Source organism: Panthera leo, chromosome D4 (genome assembly GCF_018350215.1).
Source record: "Panthera leo isolate Ple1 chromosome D4, P.leo_Ple1_pat1.1, whole genome shotgun sequence".
NCBI lineage: Eukaryota > Metazoa > Chordata > Mammalia > Carnivora > Felidae > Panthera > Panthera leo.
In genome coordinates, this window is record NC_056691.1 from 42,279,298 (window position 1) to 42,299,572 (window position 20,275).

The 20,275-nt window shown below is 40.3% G+C and overlaps 1 protein-coding gene across 1 annotated transcript in view; it reads left to right on the top strand.

Moving 5' to 3' along the window:
* Nucleotides 1-14,272: 14,272 nt before the first annotated feature.
* Nucleotides 14,273-20,275, top strand: part of SH3GL2 (SH3 domain containing GRB2 like 2, endophilin A1) — a 323,593-nt gene continuing 317,590 nt past the window's right edge. The window contains exon 1 of the mRNA XM_042913791.1: nt 14,273-14,358. The gene's annotated coding sequence lies outside the window, so the exon portion shown is untranslated. The remainder of the gene's footprint in view (nt 14,359-20,275) is intronic.

The following is a 20,275-nucleotide window of genomic DNA, read 5'->3' on the forward strand; positions in this document are numbered from 1 at the left end:
AAGTTCTTCCTATAATCATCCAGGGGAGAGAGGGAAAGAGAAAAAAAGGAATCAGGAAGTAAAACTAAAAAACAGAAAGGGCTTATAGCTGAATCCAGAGAAAAGATAACACAGGTGATGAGGAGACACAGTGAGCCATGGTAGGAGTGAGGAAAAGATAGTTGAAATTTAATCTGCCAGGGCTGGACAGCTATGCAGATTACCTTTGTACATGGGCTCTAACTTGTCTCAGGATTGGATTATTTAAAGAGCCCTAATGAGCCAGACAGTTCCATCCCCAGCGTCTGCCCTCGTCAGGTTGTATTCTGGCTTTTTAGTCCTCCAGCATCTCATATTATGTTCCCTTCTTCCAAGGCCTTAATAACCTCTTACCTTTCTTTCCCAGTTGGTTAATATTAACTTATTATTAAGTAAAGTATAGTCCCTACTCCTTTTTTTTAAGTTTATTTATTTTGAGGGAAAGAGAAAGAGAGAGGGAGAAAAAGAGAATCCCAAGCAGGCTCTGCACTGTCACCGCAAAGCCTGATGCAGGGCTCGAACCCACGAACCTGGAAGATCATGACCTGAGCTGACACCAAGAGTTGGACACTTAACTGACTGAGCCACCCAGGTGCCCCTAGTCTCTAATCTTAAAGAGTTAAAATTCTCATGGCTAAAGAAAGTATATAAACAGATGATGTCAAACTATTTATGTTAATTAGGGGAGTCCAGAGTGAAGGGCCCTAAGTTCAGGCCCATGTGGTAGGACAGTTGAGATATTTTGGAGAAGGGGGTTTCCTTGTGGTTTTTCCACATGGACACACAATTTTACTGTAGCACAGCAACACCTGCAAACTTTTCTTTCACACAAGACTTACAAAATTAATCAAGAATGTATTAATAAGAAGCCCAGATATTGACATGTTCCTTGGTAAGCATTTTGTAATTTATATAAAGCAGACCTTGGGTTTTTCAGAACATTTCATCTGCAAAGTGTCAACAAAATACAGCTGAGGTTGCAATGTGTCAGCAAGGATGTCGAGGAAGTCAGCGGGTCAAATCTTCAGGGACTTAGCTTGTTTAGCTTACGTGGTATTCTTCGAGTGTCAGTGGCTCATTCTGTTTGGCAGCTTGGAGAGCCATTCAGGTTCAGAATTAAAAGCATGCAGGCCAGGAAGAAGGCAATGGATGACTGGAGAACATCTTACTAAAACCTTCCAGAAGTACCAAATCAGATAACTGGAATTCTGGAAGCTTCTACATGCATCCATTCCCATAGGCAGCTCTTGTCCAGACTTAAAGAAAAAAAAAAAAAAAGTATCTCTCCAGTGTTTCTCAAATGTCACTTTGCCCAAGACTCACGTGGTGCTTGTTAAAGTGAGCATTCCTAGATCCCACTCCTAGGAACTTACATGTGACTTTCTGGGGTTGGGCCCAGTCGTCTGCATTCCTGCAGGCACACCAGGTATTCCAGAATCCGGTGGTCTGTGAACCACATTGTCAGAAATTCTGCCCTACAGTTTCCCCAGCTATCAAATCACTGTGTGAGGGGCCACACTTATGTTTCCAAAGGAAGGGGTCTGGAAGTAGCTTTTCTTTCTCCTCCTACATTCAATCTGTCACCACCTTCTGCTGCTCTGTTCTAACATTTTCTTTATGCTTCTACCCTCTTCTCAAGCTCCTCACCCCAAATCCTTCTAAGCACATGGTTTTTCTGGCAGCCACGGTTCCAGTTAAGCCAGCCCTACCAGGCATATGCTGAGAGGTACAGCTGAATAATTTGGGCAACAGTCTTCCTTTGATCTCAATCACTCATGACCCCATTTTCCAGAATTGCCAAAATGATGACCAAAGGCTGAGTCTTACAGGGGATTTTTTTAAAAATTTGACTTTTTGGGGGAGCCTGGGTGGCTAAGTTGGTTAAGCATCCGACTCCCAGCTTTGGCTCAGGTCATGATCTCACGGTTCATGAGTTAGAGCTCCACATTAGGCTCTGCACACTGACAGTGCGAGCCTGCTTGGGATTCGCTCTCTCCCTCTCTCTGCCCCTCCCCTGCTCTCTCCTCTCTCTTTCAAAATAAATAAACTTAAAAAATTTTTAAACCTAAAAGTAAAAATTGGCCTTTCTTGTCAATATTTAAAAATGGGGGAAATTTCCCATAAATATCCAGATTTCTGGCTATTCTTAAAATATCAGAAGATCTGGCCAATCTGGTCATTTTCCCTAAGGGTAATGGTCAGCCAGGGTTGAGGCTTCCCTCTTCCCTCTTAAGAGGCTTCCCTCTTAAGACACTGAGCAGACGTGCATATATGTTAAAGAAAAGGATGTTCAAGTGTCAGGACCCTGCTTCTCCAAGCCTCTCAACCTACTATTGTACTTGTGATTTTGTATTTTTTTTAAAAGAGGTTTCCATAATTGTAAAAGTTTCAGATTCCACGAACCCTGGATCCGCCCCTGCCAGTCTGCTCTGTTCTTCCCACACTGAGGCCAAGGATAGATTACCATTTATCATCAGGCTTGCCAGTAGCTTTCTTACAGTAGAGAAATATTTTTCTGAACTCATGGATCTATAAAAACAAAAGACAAACTGACAGGGCCTCGTACTTCAGGAGGAAAGGGAGAGAGTCTGTCTTCTCATGGACGTGACCTGGCCTGGGTCCCTGGTGTCGGATTCCATGAACCCTGGTTGCATCTAGTTCTTATTCTGCAATTCATGATGCCTTAAATACTGTACCGTTGGAACAACGTCTTTGTACATAATCCTCAAGCTGGCTTTCTCCCCCATTTCTGCAAAGACACATTTAAATCCCATCAATTTAATCTTCATATAGAGTGTAAATGCTAAGGACCCCTATGCTGGAGAAAGAAAAATAAAACTGAGATCTGCCCATAGAAAGAGAATATACATCTTGCTCTTTTTGAATGGAGTGTCCTAGAGGGGAAAGACCGAATATTCTCTCCATTTTTTACTGCAAGTGTTTGCATGCATGGCTAAATGTTTCCTGAGAGGTCCATAAATATTCATTGACACTGATGATAAAACACAAATGAATAGATTAAAGCATATGTTCTCCAATTACCTTCTAAGATGTGATTTTTCTATATTGGTCACTGTGTGGAGCAGATCTTTTTATCACACACTATTAGAGCTCTGTGAAAATTCAAACATTTTTGTTGTCACAACATGCTGAAATATTGGGAAGTCAGTCACTGCATTTGTCTCTTCCAAGATACTATGTACATTGCTTCCGTAGTTCTTGTGTTGTTCATAACGTTGTTTTAAAGCCTCATTTTTTACTCTTGAGACCAGCAAGAATTTGGTGATACTTTCTGTGAGTGTACTTACTACGCAGCAAGAGCCTTGTCTCCACTCGCCGGTGGGAATGAAGGAGAAGTGGATGTGTTATAGATCATCCGGTAGGGCATCTTCCCAAGCGATTTCTTTCAAGTTTATTTTAACATTTTCCATTTGCACAGACTGTTAGTTATCCCATCTTTTTAGATAGCATCTTATTAAAAGGAAACACCTGTTTGAAGATGTAGAAATAAGACTATATCTAAACATATGTGGTCATATGTGGTCATTTAGCAGATCTATAAAGTAAATCTTAGAACCTTATTTTATGTAATCATTTAATTACTTAAAAGCAACCTGGAACATTTGATTCCAGTGACGGTGTACAAAAAATTAGGTCAACGTTTTGCTAAGGCCCCCACAATTGGTAGCGCTGAATGAAATTCTTTTTTAATTCAAGTATAACTAACATGCAGTGTTATATTAGTTTCAGGTATACAATATAATGATTCAACAGTTCTATACACTACTCAGTGCTCATCATTGTAAGTTGAACAAAATATCTTTATAAATCCTCCTCGAGGCATTGGAGACTCAAGGCAATGAACATTTGCCAGACCATAATCCCGGGAAAAGATGGAAATCTAGAGAGGTGAATGTGGTTTTGGGAGCTGCTTTTCCTTGGGGAGCTTTGAAAATTTTAGAAAAGGGAGCTGGAAGGCTGAGAGCTAAGCAATACTTTCTAAAGCTTCCAGAGTTGAGGAAGACAAAATTTGAAGTCTAAGGCCTACCAAAGTAACGGTGGTGGATAAATCCATGTTTTGGGTTGACATCTAGAAGGTCGCCACCTAGAAGTAAGGGCAAAGAGGAATCAGCCTGGTGCCCTCAAGAAATGTAGTCAGCTTAGAATCATCTCTAGTCCCGATATGTGCTAATATGATTCTAGAATGCTTGTGCCTTCAAATGTCTGAAAGAATCAAACAAAAATCCTGAAAAGGATATTACAAGAAAGGAAACTAATAAGCCAATTACTCTTATGAACATAGATGCAAAAATCCTAACTAAAATATTAGCAAATCTAATCCATCAATATGCAACAAGTACATACATAATATGACCAAATTCTTTGTTTCCCAGGAATGAAAGTTTACTTAGATATTTGAATATCAGTCACCACAGAATATAGGGGGAAAAGGATTATTTCAATAGGTGCAGTCAAAATATTTGATAGAATTCAATCATGTTCATAATGAACGCTTAGCAAACTAGTAATAGATGGATATTTTTTTAAATGGAATAAAAAGTACCTACAAAGTAAGAATAAACAAATACAGTACTTAATGAGGAAATGTTAAAAATTCCCCTGAGATCAGGGAAAAAAAAGAAAGGATTACCACTGCAATTCACCATTTCACTGAAGGTCCTTGTCAGAGTAATTGAGTCAAGAAAAAAACGTAAATTAAATAAAACATTGGAAAGGGAGAAGTAACTGCCATTTACATACCATGTGTTTGCATTCATGAAAAAAATCCAAAAGAATCTTTAGATAAACCATTACAATTAATAAATAAATTTATCAAGGTCATTGAATAAAAGCTCAGTACACAAAAAATCAATTATATTTTTAATATACTAGATCAAACAACTAAAATATGAAAATTTGAGCATATGACTAATGAAAAGTAAACAAGAATGAAACATGAAAGACCAAAAGGTGAAAAATACAAAGGAGAAGGTAAAATACATAGAAACTATAGTGAATAGGTCTAAGATATGAGTAAGTGTAGTCCCAGAAAGAATAATTGAAGATAGAATAACTAAGATATTTACAACACCGGTTAAAACATTAGGGCACAGATTAAGAAGTTGTATAAACTCTAAATGAGATAAATAAAAGGAACTCCACACCTATGCACATCAAAGTTAAACAATGAGAATAGGGGAGCCTGGGTGGCTCAGTTGGCTGAGCGTCTGACTTCAGCTCAGGTCACGATCCCATGGGTTCATAGGTTCGAGCCCCGTGTTTGGGCTCTATGCTGACAGTGCTGAGCCTGGAGCCTGCTTCGGATGCTGTGTCTCCCCCTCTCTATGCCCCTCCCCTGGTCACGCTCTGTCTCTCAAAAATAAATAAACGCTAAAAGATTAGAAACAAAACAAAACACTGAAAACAAATGACAAACAGAAATCTTAAAAGCAGCCCGCAGCAGGCCGGAGTGAAGACATGCCATCCTTAAATTACACAAATTTGACTGTGGGCTGACTTTGTATGAGGAAATAATGGGATCCAGAGGAAAATGGAAAAATATAACAAAGTAGCAAAAGAAGATAACTGTCAACCTAAAAGCCTATTTTCATCCTTAAAGAATGCAAGTGAAATGAACATTTTCAGATGAACAAAACGTAGAGAATTTATCCCCAGTATACCTATTCTTAAGAAAATTTCAAACATTATTTTTTTAGGCAGAATAAAAATATTACCAGATGGAAGGTGGGGGAAGCAGGAAGAAAGGAAGAACAGTAGAAAGGGACTTTGTGAATAAATCTGAATGAATATTGGCTCTATAAAACAATAATAAAAATGTCATTTAGACATAAGTATGGAGGCTGGCGAATGGCGTTGAAGTATTCCAGTCCTTGTGTTGTCCAAGAGGAGGGCAAGTGTGCTGATAAATACTGCATTTTAGTAAGTCAAGAATGCATGTTGTAATCTCACAGGTAACCATTAAAAAGAATAGTAAAAGGACTTATAACTTGGAATATATAGCTGGAAAAAATGATAAGAAACACCTAGTCAATCTAAGCACATTAACAAAATCAGGAAAGAGGAAGATAAAGCAGGTGGAACAAAGGGAGGATGCAGTAAAATTAAAGCTTTAAACCAAATACATCAGAAATTACATTACATATAAAAGACTTAATGATCAAATTAAGATAAAAATAATTTCAGGCTAGTTACAAATATGCAAGATCTATAAAAAATACACCTAAAACATGAGGCTACAAAAAAGATTAAAGTACAAAGACTAACCAAAAGAAAGCTAATGTGGGATAGCCATCTTTTACCTATATTAATATCTGATAAAGCATTTTTCATTAAAAAAAACATTTGAAATAGAGGCCATGATTAAAGAATACAGGATTTTACTCACCAAAAGTATACAATAAAGTGAAACTGCATGCAGCTAACAATATGGCCTTAAAGTAAAGAAGAACTTCAAGAAGAAATAGATACATTCATAATCATAGTAGGAAATCTTAACACAGCATTTTCAGTTATTGGTAAAATAGACAAAAATAAAAAATGACATAGAAGATTTAACAACCCAGTGAGCACACAACCTGTAGACATACATGGAGTACTGGACTCCACAAGTGCAGAATGTACATTATTTTAAAAAACACACAGCACATTTACAAAAATTGACTATATGCTGAAACCTGAAGCAAATCTCAACAATTTCAAAAGATGCCGATCAAACTGAGTATGTTTTATGTCCACCGTGAAACTAAGTTAGAAATCGATTATGAAAGAGATATTTATAAAAATTCCATATATTTGGAAATTAAGCTCTATATTTCTAAATAACCCATTGGCATAAGGCAGAAATCATAAAAGGAATTAGAAAATATTTTGAACAGAATAATTAAATTATTACATATCGGAATCTGTGGGATACAGCTAAAACTACCCTTAAAGGGAAATTTGTAATTTTACATGCAATGAGGTAAAAAAGAATACCACCTTCAAGAAGGAAGGAAAGAATAAAGAGAAGATAAAAAATTAATGCAACAGCAAAGATAAAATAGAGAAAAATCAATAAACCAAAAATTGCTTCTTCGGAGAAACTCATAAAACTGAAAAACTTCTGCTAAGACAGATCAAGGGAAAAGAGAGAGAGAGAGAGAGGCTGAGAGAAGATGAAAATAACCAATGTCCGGAATGAAGAAAGTAACATCATTATGGAACTTAACTACATTGTATATATGAGAAAATAAGGACCAACATATGCCAGTATATTTAAAAATTTAGATGAAGTTTACAAAGTCCACGGAAAACAATAAATCTGATACAAAAGAAATAGACTAGTTCTGCAAATATTGGAAATATTAAGTCTATCATTTAAAACTCCCCACAAGGAAAACTTTGGGCCCTCTGAATCCTACCGATCTTTTAAGAAGGAAATACCATTAGGGATGCCTCGGTGGTTCAGTTGGCTAAGCATCCCACTCTTGATTTTGGCTCAGGTCATGATCTCACAGTTTGTGAAATGAAGACCCATGTCAGGCTCTATGCTGACAATGTGGAGCCTGCTTGGGATTCTCTGTCTCCCTCTTTCTGCCCCTCACCCTCCTCCCATGCTCATGCACGCTCTCTCTCTCTCTCTCTCTCTCTCTCAAAAAAGAAACATTTAAGAAATCTTTACAAAATAAAGAAGGAAATACCACTAATATTATACAAACTCTTTCAGAGATTAGGACAAAAGGGAACATACCGAACATGATTTATGATACCACATAATCTTGATTCCCAAACCTGACAAAGACACTATGAAAAAGGACAATTTCAGGCAAGCCTTATTTTTGAACAAAGACAAATAGACTAATGGAATAGAGAAAAACTACCTGGGACATATATAATGGACAAAGGGATTGATTCTAGAATATATTGAGATTGTCTACAAATCAATAAAAAAAGACAATCCATTATGGGCAATAGATTTAAACAATATTTCATGAAAGAATATTCAAATACCCAAAATATAAAAAGATGCTCACAATTTCATTAATAATACAAGGAATGCAAATTAAAATCATGAGATACCACTGTGTATCTACCAGAACAGCTAATCAAAAAGACTGATGATACCAGGTTCCAGTGAGGATGCAGACAGAACAAAGGAAGCTGTCAAATGCTGCTGGTGAATGTACAAATTGGTACAACCATTTGGCAAAACAATTTGGCATTATTTAATACAATTGAGCATATACTATGTATATGAGCAATTCTACTGTGACTGAGCAGTTCTATTCCTGGGTAAATACTCAACAGGTATGTTTGTATATGTATGCCAAGAGCGCCACAGACAAGAATGTTCTTAGTGGCATTATTCATAATAGCTCCAAACTGAAAGCAGCCCAAATGTTCAGAAAAGAAAAATAAATTACTCCAGGAGAATCCTCTGTAACAGAGGACAAGGAATGTGGTAAAAGAACTGGTAAAAAGAACACATCTGACAGTAGTCCATCCTCTGGTGTAGACAAACAGGGGTGGAGAGGAATGGATTCAATACAGAGAAGATGGATTAATCCACATCAGCAACTGTTTATTCTTCACCAAAGTCCATCTTTAAGAAATGTCAAGTGAAAATATGAGCCTCCCCAACTTGACCTTCCTCAAATTCTAATCTTCATCATGCAGACCACCAGAAAGCTTCATTTTTGAACTTGATCAGTTTAGCCCCTGAAAAGATTTCCTTTTCCAAGTTGCATCGTGTCCTGGACATTGTTCTGGAAGTCAAGCTGGTGTCCTGGCACATTGCTCTGGGGCAGGACAAGGAAAACTGGTGGGAGAAGAGTCCTTAGAGACACATAGAGCTAAGTTTGAATTCCTCCATTCCTTACCAGATTGAAACCATGAGCAAAATTACTTGATCTGTCCAAATTGCAGTGTCCTCATCCATAAAACGGGAATGAGAATCCCTACAGCATACAGTTGTATGAAGATTTCATGAGGTAATGTCTATGTCATGCACAGAAAGATGCTCAAATGGTAGCTATTAATGCTTATGTTGATTGATTCTTACTAGCTTCTGTTTGAGAACATGTGTATTGACCTTGACTCATATCTTGCCCTGCCTTCTCACTGATTATACTAAAAACTCTGAGAATGAGGTAGGTGGTTCAAACCAAGCTTTGCTGGACCAGAGAAGTTGGGCTCACCCCCCACTGAGTGGATACGGATAGGCTGTTTGTGTATAACCTGAACGCAGGCTGATTTTGAGGCACAGGAGCTGGAAGGGGAAGAGAGTCAAGAAGAGGGTAGGGACGATATCCAGGCAGAAAGAAGGAGATGAATGTCCCCACTCTCTTGGAAACTGGATTTACAAATTATAATCATGTGAGTGTTTATAGCCTTCCTATACCTTGCTAGCCAGAGGGGAATTTCTTTGCTGGCTTTTTTCCATCGTTTTTAAGGGGAGTTCTGTCTTTGCTAACTCGATTCCTAGATCTCTATGCTTTAGAATCAGGCCATGTGAATCCACAAACTGGATTCTAGGAAAGACAAAAGAATAGGAGCAGATGGAAAAAAACAGTGAAAGGAGACAGCAGGCTGGTGTTGAGAGTTTTATTTGGAGTTGAGAATTGGAGAGGGAACGGGGTTTTGAGGAAGCGACTGATGACCATTTCAGAGAATATTGTGAGTGGGAGAGGTAATCCTATGGGCACAAAAGGCAAATCCAGGATTTGGAACCAGTTGTGTATCCTTCACCGCAATCTAGTTTAGAGCTTTTTCATTACCGCCAAATGAGACCCTTCTCTTTAGCTATCAGCCCCAATCCCTCTATCTGCCTCCCACCCCCTAGCCCAAGGTAACCACGAATCTACCTTCCATTTCCGTGGATTTGCCTAATTTAGACATTTTATATAAAGGGAGCTACATAATAGGTAATCTTTTGTGATAAGCTTATTTCATTTAGCATAATATTTTAATGTTCATTCATATCATACAGTATGTATCAGTACTTCATTTCTTTTTTTTTTAACGTTTATTTATTTTTGAGACAGAGAGAGACAGAGCATGATGGGGTACAGTCAGAGAGAGAGGGAGACACAGAATCGGAAGCAGGGTCCAGGCTCCGAGCAGTCAGCCCAGAGCCCTACACGGGGCTCGAACTCACGGACCGCGAGATCGTGACCTGAGCTGAAGTTGGACGCTTAACCGACTGAGCCACCCAGGGGCCCCAGTACTTAATTTCTTTTATTGCCAAATAGTGTTACACTATAAGGCTACACCACATCCTTCTTATCCACTCATTAGCTGATGGCCTTTTGGATTGTTTCCATTCTTGGCTATTTTGAATAATACTGGTATGAACATTCATTTACAAGTCGGTGTGGACATATGTTTTCATTTTTCTTGGGTGTATAAGTAGGAACGGGGGCACCTGGGTGGTTCAGTTGGTTAAGTGTCCGACTTCGGCTCAGGTCATGATCTCACGGTTCATGGGTTTGAGCCCTGTGTCGGGCTCTGAGCTCAGAACTCAGAGCTTGAGCCTGTCTCAGATTCTGTGTCTTCCTCTCTCTCTGCCCCTCCCTCACTCACATTCTCTCTCTTTCTCTGTCTCTCTCTCTCTCTCCCTCAAAAAATAAACATTAAAAAAATTATAAGTAGGGATGGGAATGCTGGGTCATATCGTAAGTCTACGTTTAGCCATTTTAGGAATTACCAGACTGTTCTCCAAGGTGGCTGCATCATTTTATATTCCTACCAGCAACATTTCTCCACATCCTCACCAACAATTAGTATTGTCTATCTTTTTTATTACAACCATCCTAGTGGGTGTGGAGTATCATAGTATTGATTTGCACTTTCCTGATGGCTAATTTCCTGAATTTCTATTTAATTAAGATACTTTTGGGATCTAAAGTTAAGGGCACAGTTTTTAAGTTGATAGCTAGTGCCAAACTGCTTTTCATCAACTGTGACAATGTAACTCAGCCTGGAGGTGTATAGGACACTTGTTTTATAATTTATTCATCAAAGGAAGTATTATATTTAATATCATTGCCAATATAATGAAATTGGAGTTATTTATTTTAACCCCATTTCTTGTGAAACTGGGTTCTTTTCATACACGTAATGGTTATTTCTGTAACTTCAGTGAGCTCATATTCTTTTTACATTTTCTTGTTGGGCCTTAGGTTTGTTTTGGAAAGTTTTCTTAAAATAGCTAACATTCATCTTGAATAGTTTATGCTAGATAAGGAGTTTTTAAGGAGTTTTTAAGTAACTTGTCAGTAAAAAATATGGGGAGAAAAATTAATATTTCAGAGTTTTTGCAATAATAACCAGAATGACCATTTTCAAAGAATTAAAAGAGATTTAGAAAATCTTAAAAGTTCATATTTACTTATTTACATAATGCAAAATAGGAGGCAAATGAAGTGAAATGAAGGGAGAATGACTTGATTACAGGAGACATATCAATGCTTGTCCCTGAATATAACTGAAAATTGGATAATAGTTTATGTTCAATGAAATAGAGGAAATTAGAAGTGGTAATTATTTTGTGGTTGATCCTTTCATTTAGCTTCTTAAGCACTTAAAAAATGTTTATTTATTATCTTGAGAGAGAAAGAAAGCATGAGCAGGGAAGGGGCAGAGAGAGGGAGAGAGAAAATCTTAAGCAGGCTCCAGGCTCTGACGTGGGGCTCGATCCCATGAACCCAGGATCATGACCTGAGCTGAAATCAAGAGTCAGTCACTTAACCAACTGAGCCACCCAGGTGCCCTGGCTTCTTATGCACTTTAATTGCATTGATGGAAATATCTGGAGCTTTTAAAACATTGCAGTGCAGATCTCTCAATGTTTACTTGTACTTAAAAGAATTGCATGATAAAATATAGGTCCGAGTGCTCTATCATTTTTTGGCCAGCAAAATTCTTAAACAGACATCATTGAAATATAAGGTGCACCTTGGGCTAGTAGTGCTTCCAGAAGGTGTGGTGTGAGAGGTGAGCTGGTGGATGCTGAATCGTAAACTCCATCTCCCTTCCTGATTGTTTCATGCCTAAAGGTCCTAGTCGCCCATAAGTAGATTACAAACATCTATAGTTTTTCTTTAGGAAGATCTGTGAGTCTAACAGGACTTATCCAAAACTCCAAAGTAGTTCTGAACTTATGGTCTTCTGAATTGACTCTCCCTTGCTACCTAGGTTTGGTTGTTTTACATGGCTACCGCCAGGGGGAGCACAGAGTAATATGTGATGGGTGATGGATCTTCTGTTCTTACTCTAAACTGTCTTTTTTTTTTTGTTTGTTTGAACAGCAGGCAAAAGTTTATTAGAGTATAAGATCAGAAAGTAAGAAAAGTATGAAAGTTCACTTTACAGAGACTATAGACAAGGGACTTTGTTTCATAGGGTTTTGGTCTGCCCTCTTCCCTCCCACCTTGCTCCTTCTCAGGTTTTACCCTTATTGGCTTGATAACTCTTGGTGCTGAGTTGTTCATTTCTGATTGGCTCGATTCCATTGTCTGAGGAATCAGACTATGGTTATATTGTCCTTCGTATAACATAAGTGTTATGGTTTGCTTAATTAATTTTTAAATTTAAATCCAAGTTAGTTAACATGTAGTGTAATAATGGTTTTAGGAGTAGAATTTAGTGATTCATCACTTACATATAACACCCAGTGCTCATCCCATCAAGTGTCCTCCTTAATGCCCCTCACCCATTTAGCCCATCTCCCCACCCAACCAGCAACCCTCAGTTTGTTCTCTGTATTTAAGAGTCTTTTATGGTTTGTCCCCCTCTCTGTTTTTATATTATTTTTGCTTCCCTTCTCTTATGTTCACCTATTTTGTATCTTAAATTACACATATGAGTGAAATCATGATATTTGTATTTCTCTGACTGACTTATTTCACTTAGCATAATACACTCTAGTTCCATCCACGTTGTTGCAAATGGTAAGATTTCATTCTTTTAGATCGTTGAGTAATATTCCATTATATATTCCAATACACACACACACACACACACACACACAGCATGTCTTCCTTATCCATTCATCAGTCGATGGACATTTGGGCTCTTTCCATACTTTGGCTATTGTTGGTAGTGCTGCTATAAACATTGGGGTGCATGTGCCCCTTCAAACCAGCACACTTGTATCCTTTAGATAAATACCTAGTAGTGCAATTGCTGGGTCGTAGGGTAGCTCTACTTTTAATATTTTGAGGAACCTCCATACTGTTTTCCAGAGTGGCTGCACCAGTTTGCATTCCCTCCAGCAGTGTGAAAGTGTTGCTCTTTCTCTGCATCCTCGCCGACATCTGTTGTTGCCTGAGTTTAAACTATGTCTTTAAATATGTAGCTATTGATCCAAGAAAAAGGAGGAAACTATTATGTTTAAGTGTACCAGATATGGAACGGGAAATACGGGTCCCAGAAAATACCCTGTTAATGTATGTAAACATCATTGCTTTGGGGACACACTGTGAGGGGAGTAAGGTATCCCTCTCTGTGGGTTTCCCTGCCAGTGGCATTAGATGAGGAAATCTGTCAGGGGCCCCAGTGTTCCTGGTGGAGGGAAAGTAAAGAATGCTGAGGAGTGAGGCATGTTCTCAACAGGATTCCTGAGTTGGTCCCCCCAAAACTGTGGAACTCCTAACTCTTAGTACCTCAGAATGTGACTTTACTTGGAAATAGGTTCATTGTAGATGTAATGAGCTAAATTAAGAGGAGGCCATACCTTAACTCAATATAACTGGTGTCCTTAGAAAAGCAAAATTTAGACACAGTCACAGTCCGTAAAGCACTGTGGGGAGACAGAGGTGGAGACTGGAAAGAAGCATCTAGAAGCCAAGGAACACCAAAGATTGCTGGCTGTCACCAGATGTAGATGGAGGGCACAGAACAGATTCTTCCTCACAGCCCTCAGAAGGAAGCAACCCCTCAGACTCCTTGCATTGGGAGTCTGAGCCTCTACAACTGTGAGAGAGTGGATTTCTGTTGTTTCAAGCTGCCCGGTTTGTGGTGATTTGTTACAGCAGCCCTAGCAAACTGATAAAGGCCCCAAATCTCTAGCCAAACTGCCTAATAATTGTGTCTCAATTTCTTTTCTTGCAGAAGTAAAAATAACCTGCCATTTGTGATGATGCAATGGGCTTCTAAAGGGAAAAACTTTTATGTTTGGCTGTCTGAGCCTCCAGGCCTGAGAAGAATTCTTGAGACTCCCACCCACTCCCAGTACAGCTGGCAGGACACCAGCACTCAAACTGGAGCACCGCTAGGACCTGGAGAGCTGGTGAAATCAAATTGCAGGACCCTACCCCAGAATTGTTCAACTAGTCGGAGGTAGGGCATCGATAATTTGCTAATCTAACAAATTCTTGGGTGATTCTGATGCTGCTGGTCTAGGGGCTACATTTTGAGCACTATGGGATTGGATACTTGGGGAAGATCTATGGGGTAAATGTAATGAAGTCAGCCTGACAAGAACTCTTGAAAGGGTGGGGGCTTTGTGCCATGTGCAGATAAACTGTAGGTTGTGTTACCATAAACAGGCGCCAACCACCTGCCCTTCCCTCATGCCTTACCCCTAAAAGTCTTGTAATATCTCATTGGTTATCTTCATTCTCAGTGAAGATATCCTGAGATTCTCTGAGTGATGAGATTCGAGACCAATTGAAAGTTAATTTCAGGACCTTTGTCTTAAGTTCATGAAGCCTTTTCTCCAGGATGAATCCGTTCCTTGGGTTCATAACATGTGTCAACCTGAAAGAAGAAGTAGACCAAAGCAAGCTCAAAACTGTCAAAAAGATGAATTATTTGGGCATAGCAGAGGAATTACAATTGGCAACACGTAGGCTGTAGCAAGCTACGGGCAAGTCCGTGGAGGGTTTGGGATAGGCTGTGTTTATGGGCAGGGAATGTAAAGAGGGGTGAGTTTAGTTATGCTGTTAAAATAGAAAACAAATGGAGACGAGTTATGAAAATTCCCAACCAGACAAAACCACTCTAGTCATAGAAATAAAAGTTCAGTTTAGCCTATTTTGTGAGACCAGCGCACCCTGGGTGATTTCTTATTCATGCCTCTGGAAACCATAAGCACAACTTCCCAAGGTTGATACTGGCAACCCCTCCCCCGACCCCTGACTAACTTCCTACCATTTAAGAACATTCCAACATTATCAGCTTCTGTAAATCAGACATTTATAGGAAATCAGTCTCTCAGTCCTTAAATTTTGTTTCCCCAAGGACACATGGATGAGATTTTCCATTTTATATCCTCTGTTTCCATTTTAGATTGAAATTCTTTCACACATATTTTCCTTACTATTGTGTAATTAATCATACATTTACCAGTTTTCATGTGCCAGTCACTGAGCAACCTTCTTGTTGATTTGTGTCCGCGCCCCGACCCCCCATCATGTTTAGCTGGGCTTAGGAAACGAGGCCATCACTGTTCCTCAGAAACCCCTTAAATTTCTTTTAAGTCTTATTGAATCTCCCAAAACTTCTCCACCTACTCATCATTCATTCATTCATTCATTCACTCATGAAATGCCCTGTGGAGCACCTCCTATAACGCTAGACTTTCAGTAGTATGCTGGACATGCAGTGGTGCACAAACCCCAACAGAGCATGCCCTTATGGGGTTTGCAGAGTAGTGTGGGAAGGGAGGAGAAAGACATAAAAATCACATAAATACATGTAAAATCACAGCTATATTAAGTGCATCAAAGGACAGTGGTACTTAGTTCTAAAGGACTCTAATAGTGAGATTTGGGCATGCTGGGGAGCCCAGAGAAGCCATTTGAATGGATTAGCCAGATGTAAAGCAAAAGACAACTATTCCAGGGACAGAGCACAGTGAATGCAGAGTCCTGGTCAGAGGCAGGAACAGACAAGGGGGTTGAGCACAGAGAATAAGGGCATCATGTGTGCCCAGCCTGGAGAAATGGGGAAGAAGCCAGATGGTGTAAGACCCTCAATGCTATATGGTCACAGTCTGAGGATATGGGCCACCAGGCACCTCCCTTGCTTCCACTGACTGCTTTCACCTGTGGCCAGAACTTGCCCTCCTCATTGATCATGGCTTCACCCCTGCACACCTTCCCACCACTACTCTGTCCAGGTGGGGAGACATTCCTCCTCTTTTACCAGGTGACCTCTCCATTTGGCCTTTCTTCCCATCCTTTCTGCATCCTTCAGTGACTGAGCTCAGTGAGTTTTTAAATCTTCATATGACTCATCTGCCATTTAACTGGATCCTTCCTTTCTTTCTTGAACATGTCTGGGTCTCCCTGGCTCAAAAAAAAAAAAAAAAAAAGAAAAAGAAAAGAAAAGAAAAAAGAGCTAATCAGATCCCTTACTATATCCCCTGACCTAATGACAGATTCTCTCTTCATCTTAAGACTTCTCATTTTGTGGGTTTGTGTGTGGAGCGGGGGGTGGGGGGTGTACAATGGGGACATTTGTCTTTGTTCCTTCCACTTCCTCTCCATAGTCAGTTCTGCCTTGATAGAGCAAAGAGTTTCCTTATTATTACACGTGTTCAGTGGTCTGATGCTTGTGGGGCTGTGGTGAGATTTCCTTCCCCCTGTAATTCACCTTCAAAGTTAAGGTCATCTTAAAAATTGGCATCAGGGGCGCCTGGGTGGCTCAGTCGGTTAAGTGTCCGACTTCGGCTCAGGTCATGATCTCACGGTCCATGAGTTCGAGCCCCAAGTCAGGCTCTGTGCTGACCGCTCAGAGCCTGGAGCCTGCTTCGGATTCTATGTCTCCCTCTCTCTCTGACCCTCCCCCGTTCATGCTCTGTCTTTCTCTGTCTCAAAAATAAATAAACATTAAAAAAATTAAAAAAAAATTGGCATCAAAAGTTCTCTCCAACAACTCAACTCTATCTACAGGAAACTAAAAACATTTTCAAAATATTTGTTCTTAGGAATCCCCTATTTGGCAAACTTCCTGTGACTAGATCTTGAAAGAAAATTGGTATTCTTGAGATGGTGGTGTTTTATTGTTAAATGTTTGAAATGATATTTTATTTTATTTTTTTTTTAAACTTTTAATGTTTATTTTTGAAAGAGAGAAAGAGACAGAGCATGAGTGGGGGAGGGCCAGAGAGAGGGGGAGACACAGAATCTGAAGCAGGCTCCAGGCTCTGAGCTGTCTCCCCAGAGCCCGATGTGGGGCTCAAAGCCACGAACTGTGAGATCATGACCTGAGCTGAAGTCGGACACTTAACCGACTGAACCACTCAGGTGCCCCCTGAAATGCTATTTTAAAATAGTGCTTTATATCTGACCTGTCACTGAAGTCAAGGTTAAGTGTGTGGACCAGGGATAATACAAGTTGTGCACATTTAATAAAAGTGCCAAAAAGTTTTTTTTTTAATGTTTATTTATTTTTGAGACAGAGAGAGATAGAGCATGAATGGGGGAGGGTCAGAGAGAGAGGGAGACACAGAATCCGAAGCAGGCTCCAGGCTCTGAGCTGTCAGCACAGAGCCCGACGCGGGGCTTGAACTCACGGACCGTGAGATCATGACCTGAGCCGAAGTCGGACGCTTAACCGACTGAGCCACCCAGGCACCCCCAAAAAGTTTTTTAAAAGATGTTTTATCTATTTTGAGAGGGAGAGAGAGAGTGCACACACATGGATGAGTGGGATGGGCTGAGACAGAGGGAGAGAGAGAATCCCAAGCAGGCTCAGTGCTGTTAGCACAGAGCCTGATGTGGGGCTCAATCTCACAAACCACAAGATCATGACTTGAGCTGGAATCAAGAGTCAGACGCTCCAGCAACTGAGCCACTCATGCACCCCATCACCAATAAGTTTTTAAAAGGCAAAAAAAAAAAGTTCCAAAGATAAATGATTTATTTAAATATGTAAATTATCTATCCTTTTAAGTGCATTTTTGTCTTATTAAATATAGTAAAATAGAATAAATTAAATTTCTTTTTCATGTGTAAAGCTGACGCTGACAGAATTTTGGAAGGTTTACTCTGACAGCTTCATATTGTTGACAGGTGTTTGCTGAACTAAATTATCTCTCCTTTCTCACCTGGACTTTTCTGTCACCGAGAGAATGCATCCTTGAGATGACAGAGTAGGATGCATACGGTGACTAAGAAGTAGCTTTTCTCTGCATGGCTAACTAGCTACTAAAATAGAATGTGGTCTCTTTAACACAATGCTTTAACAGGCTGACTACCCAGATCCCATGTTCAGGGTTCACAGCATGCCTTCAGATCTTCTAATGATAATATCTATCCAGGAATAGAAAAAAAAAAAATAAGCCAGTGGTAAAGATGCCCTACAATTTACAGTTAATTAAAGTTGTTTTCATTTCAGGAGTGGGCATTGCTGTCTCAGAGTCCAGTTGCTTGGCATTTACCAGCATTTAGCTGCCAATTCCCAGGGGCTTGGGAGGTTCCGGCCCTGGCAGCCTGACACATACTGTCAAATAAACAAAAGTCTGATTTGTAAATCAGAATGTCAATGTCTTACAGGGAGAGCTGACACTTAAGGACTATATTCCTTGTCACACAATCTGCCCACTCTCTCATCTGAGAAGGAAGCCTAATACACAGCTTAGCAGGACTTGTGGTTTAATTGCTATGTTTGAGTTGCTAGATCTGAACAAGAAATGGGAATGGGATTAGAATGTTATTGTAGGGGTTGGGAGCGTGGAGGGGATAGGTCACTTAGAGTTTGTTGACTGCGAGTAACAGAGAGTCATAGTGGCTGAATTAGCAAAGGGGCATTTATGGGACGGTCATTAGGGACTCTCAGAATTCACAGGAACCTGGAGGTACAGGCTTGGATACAGCAGGGGAGCAGCAACGATAACCTCTGGACGGTGTGCACAGTTGGAGGGAAGGTTAGCCAGTTCCAGGCTTCCTGGCCCTCTGCTGGATCTAGTTTAAAAAAATTCATCAGGCTTTTAAAATTTCAATTTGCCCATATCTAGTGGGTGGTTATACTATTTGCTAAGAGTTGTGAAAATAAAGATAAGAACCTGCATTCAAAGACTAGAGGATCTTATATATCAATAGCTGCAACACACGTTAGATCAAGTTCGTGCAGAGGTGCGCCATCAGGGCTTTGGGACTCCCCCAGCGAAGAGAGGACATGCGGTCAGAAGGTTGGGGAAACACCTCAAAGGAAAGGCACTGGAGATGGGCATTGGAGCTGGCAGGATTTTTCTAGAGGAGTTGGAAGCCATTTCCAACTGGATACAAATAACAAAAGGGGGGGCGCCTGAGTGGCTCAGTCGGTTAAGCGTCCGACTTCGTCTCAGGTCACAATCTCGCGGTATGTGGGTTCGAGCCCCGTGTCGGGCTCTGTGCTGACTGCTCGGAGCCTGGAGCCTGTTTCAGATTCTGTGTCTCCCTCTCTCTCTGACCCTCCCCCATTCATGCTCTGTCTCTCTCTGTCTCAAAAGTAAACGTTAAAAAAAAAACAAAAAAACAAAACAAAACAAAAAAACCCAAATAACAAGAGGGGCCCCGGATGTAGGAGCTGGATGTGAGCCCCCCACCTGGTTAAGTCCCCTCCTCCTTTTCCTGAGACTGGGTTACCAGGGTTCAGCCAAATGAAGAAGTGTTCGCAGGGAGAAGTGTCTGCAGTGCTTTGAATGGAAGAGGACTAGGTGGGGGAGAAAAAGAAGGGGGATGAATGGGGGGAAGACCTATGCATTCCATGTCCAAGAGACAAAAAAGTGTGCTTCTCTCTGTACATCCGTTGTACGGTGGGTATAGGTGACAAACCTGGAAGCAAGGAAAGGGAGGTGCCTCCCTTGATTTCCCATCTCTAGGAAAGGGCTTGTTAGTCCCATCCATGCTGAGTGGGGGCTCAATGCTACTGGCAGCATCTGAAGGCCCCAAATCTTATGTTAAGAGCAATTCACACCAGGACAACCATCTGGGTCCTGCACAATCTGTGATTTAATGCAGGGCTGTTGGTGAGGGCTCTTGAGCATCAGACCCAACGTAGCAAGGATACAGCATCAGTGACAGTGATAAATTGTTCCACTTTTAATTCCCATCTGTATGTATTAACACTGACTGGAGGCTTCTGCCCTGAATTAAGGCTAGAGGCTGGAGTAGAAGAAGTTAACGATAAGGGAGTCACTCCCTTTCATTGCTTCTGTTTTCTCATCTGTAAAATAAAATGTCAGGGTTTAATGCCTTTGTTTTGCTATGTTTCTTGCACTCAGTGAGCTTCCACATAAATTCAGGAACAGTTTGCCCTTGAGTGGGCC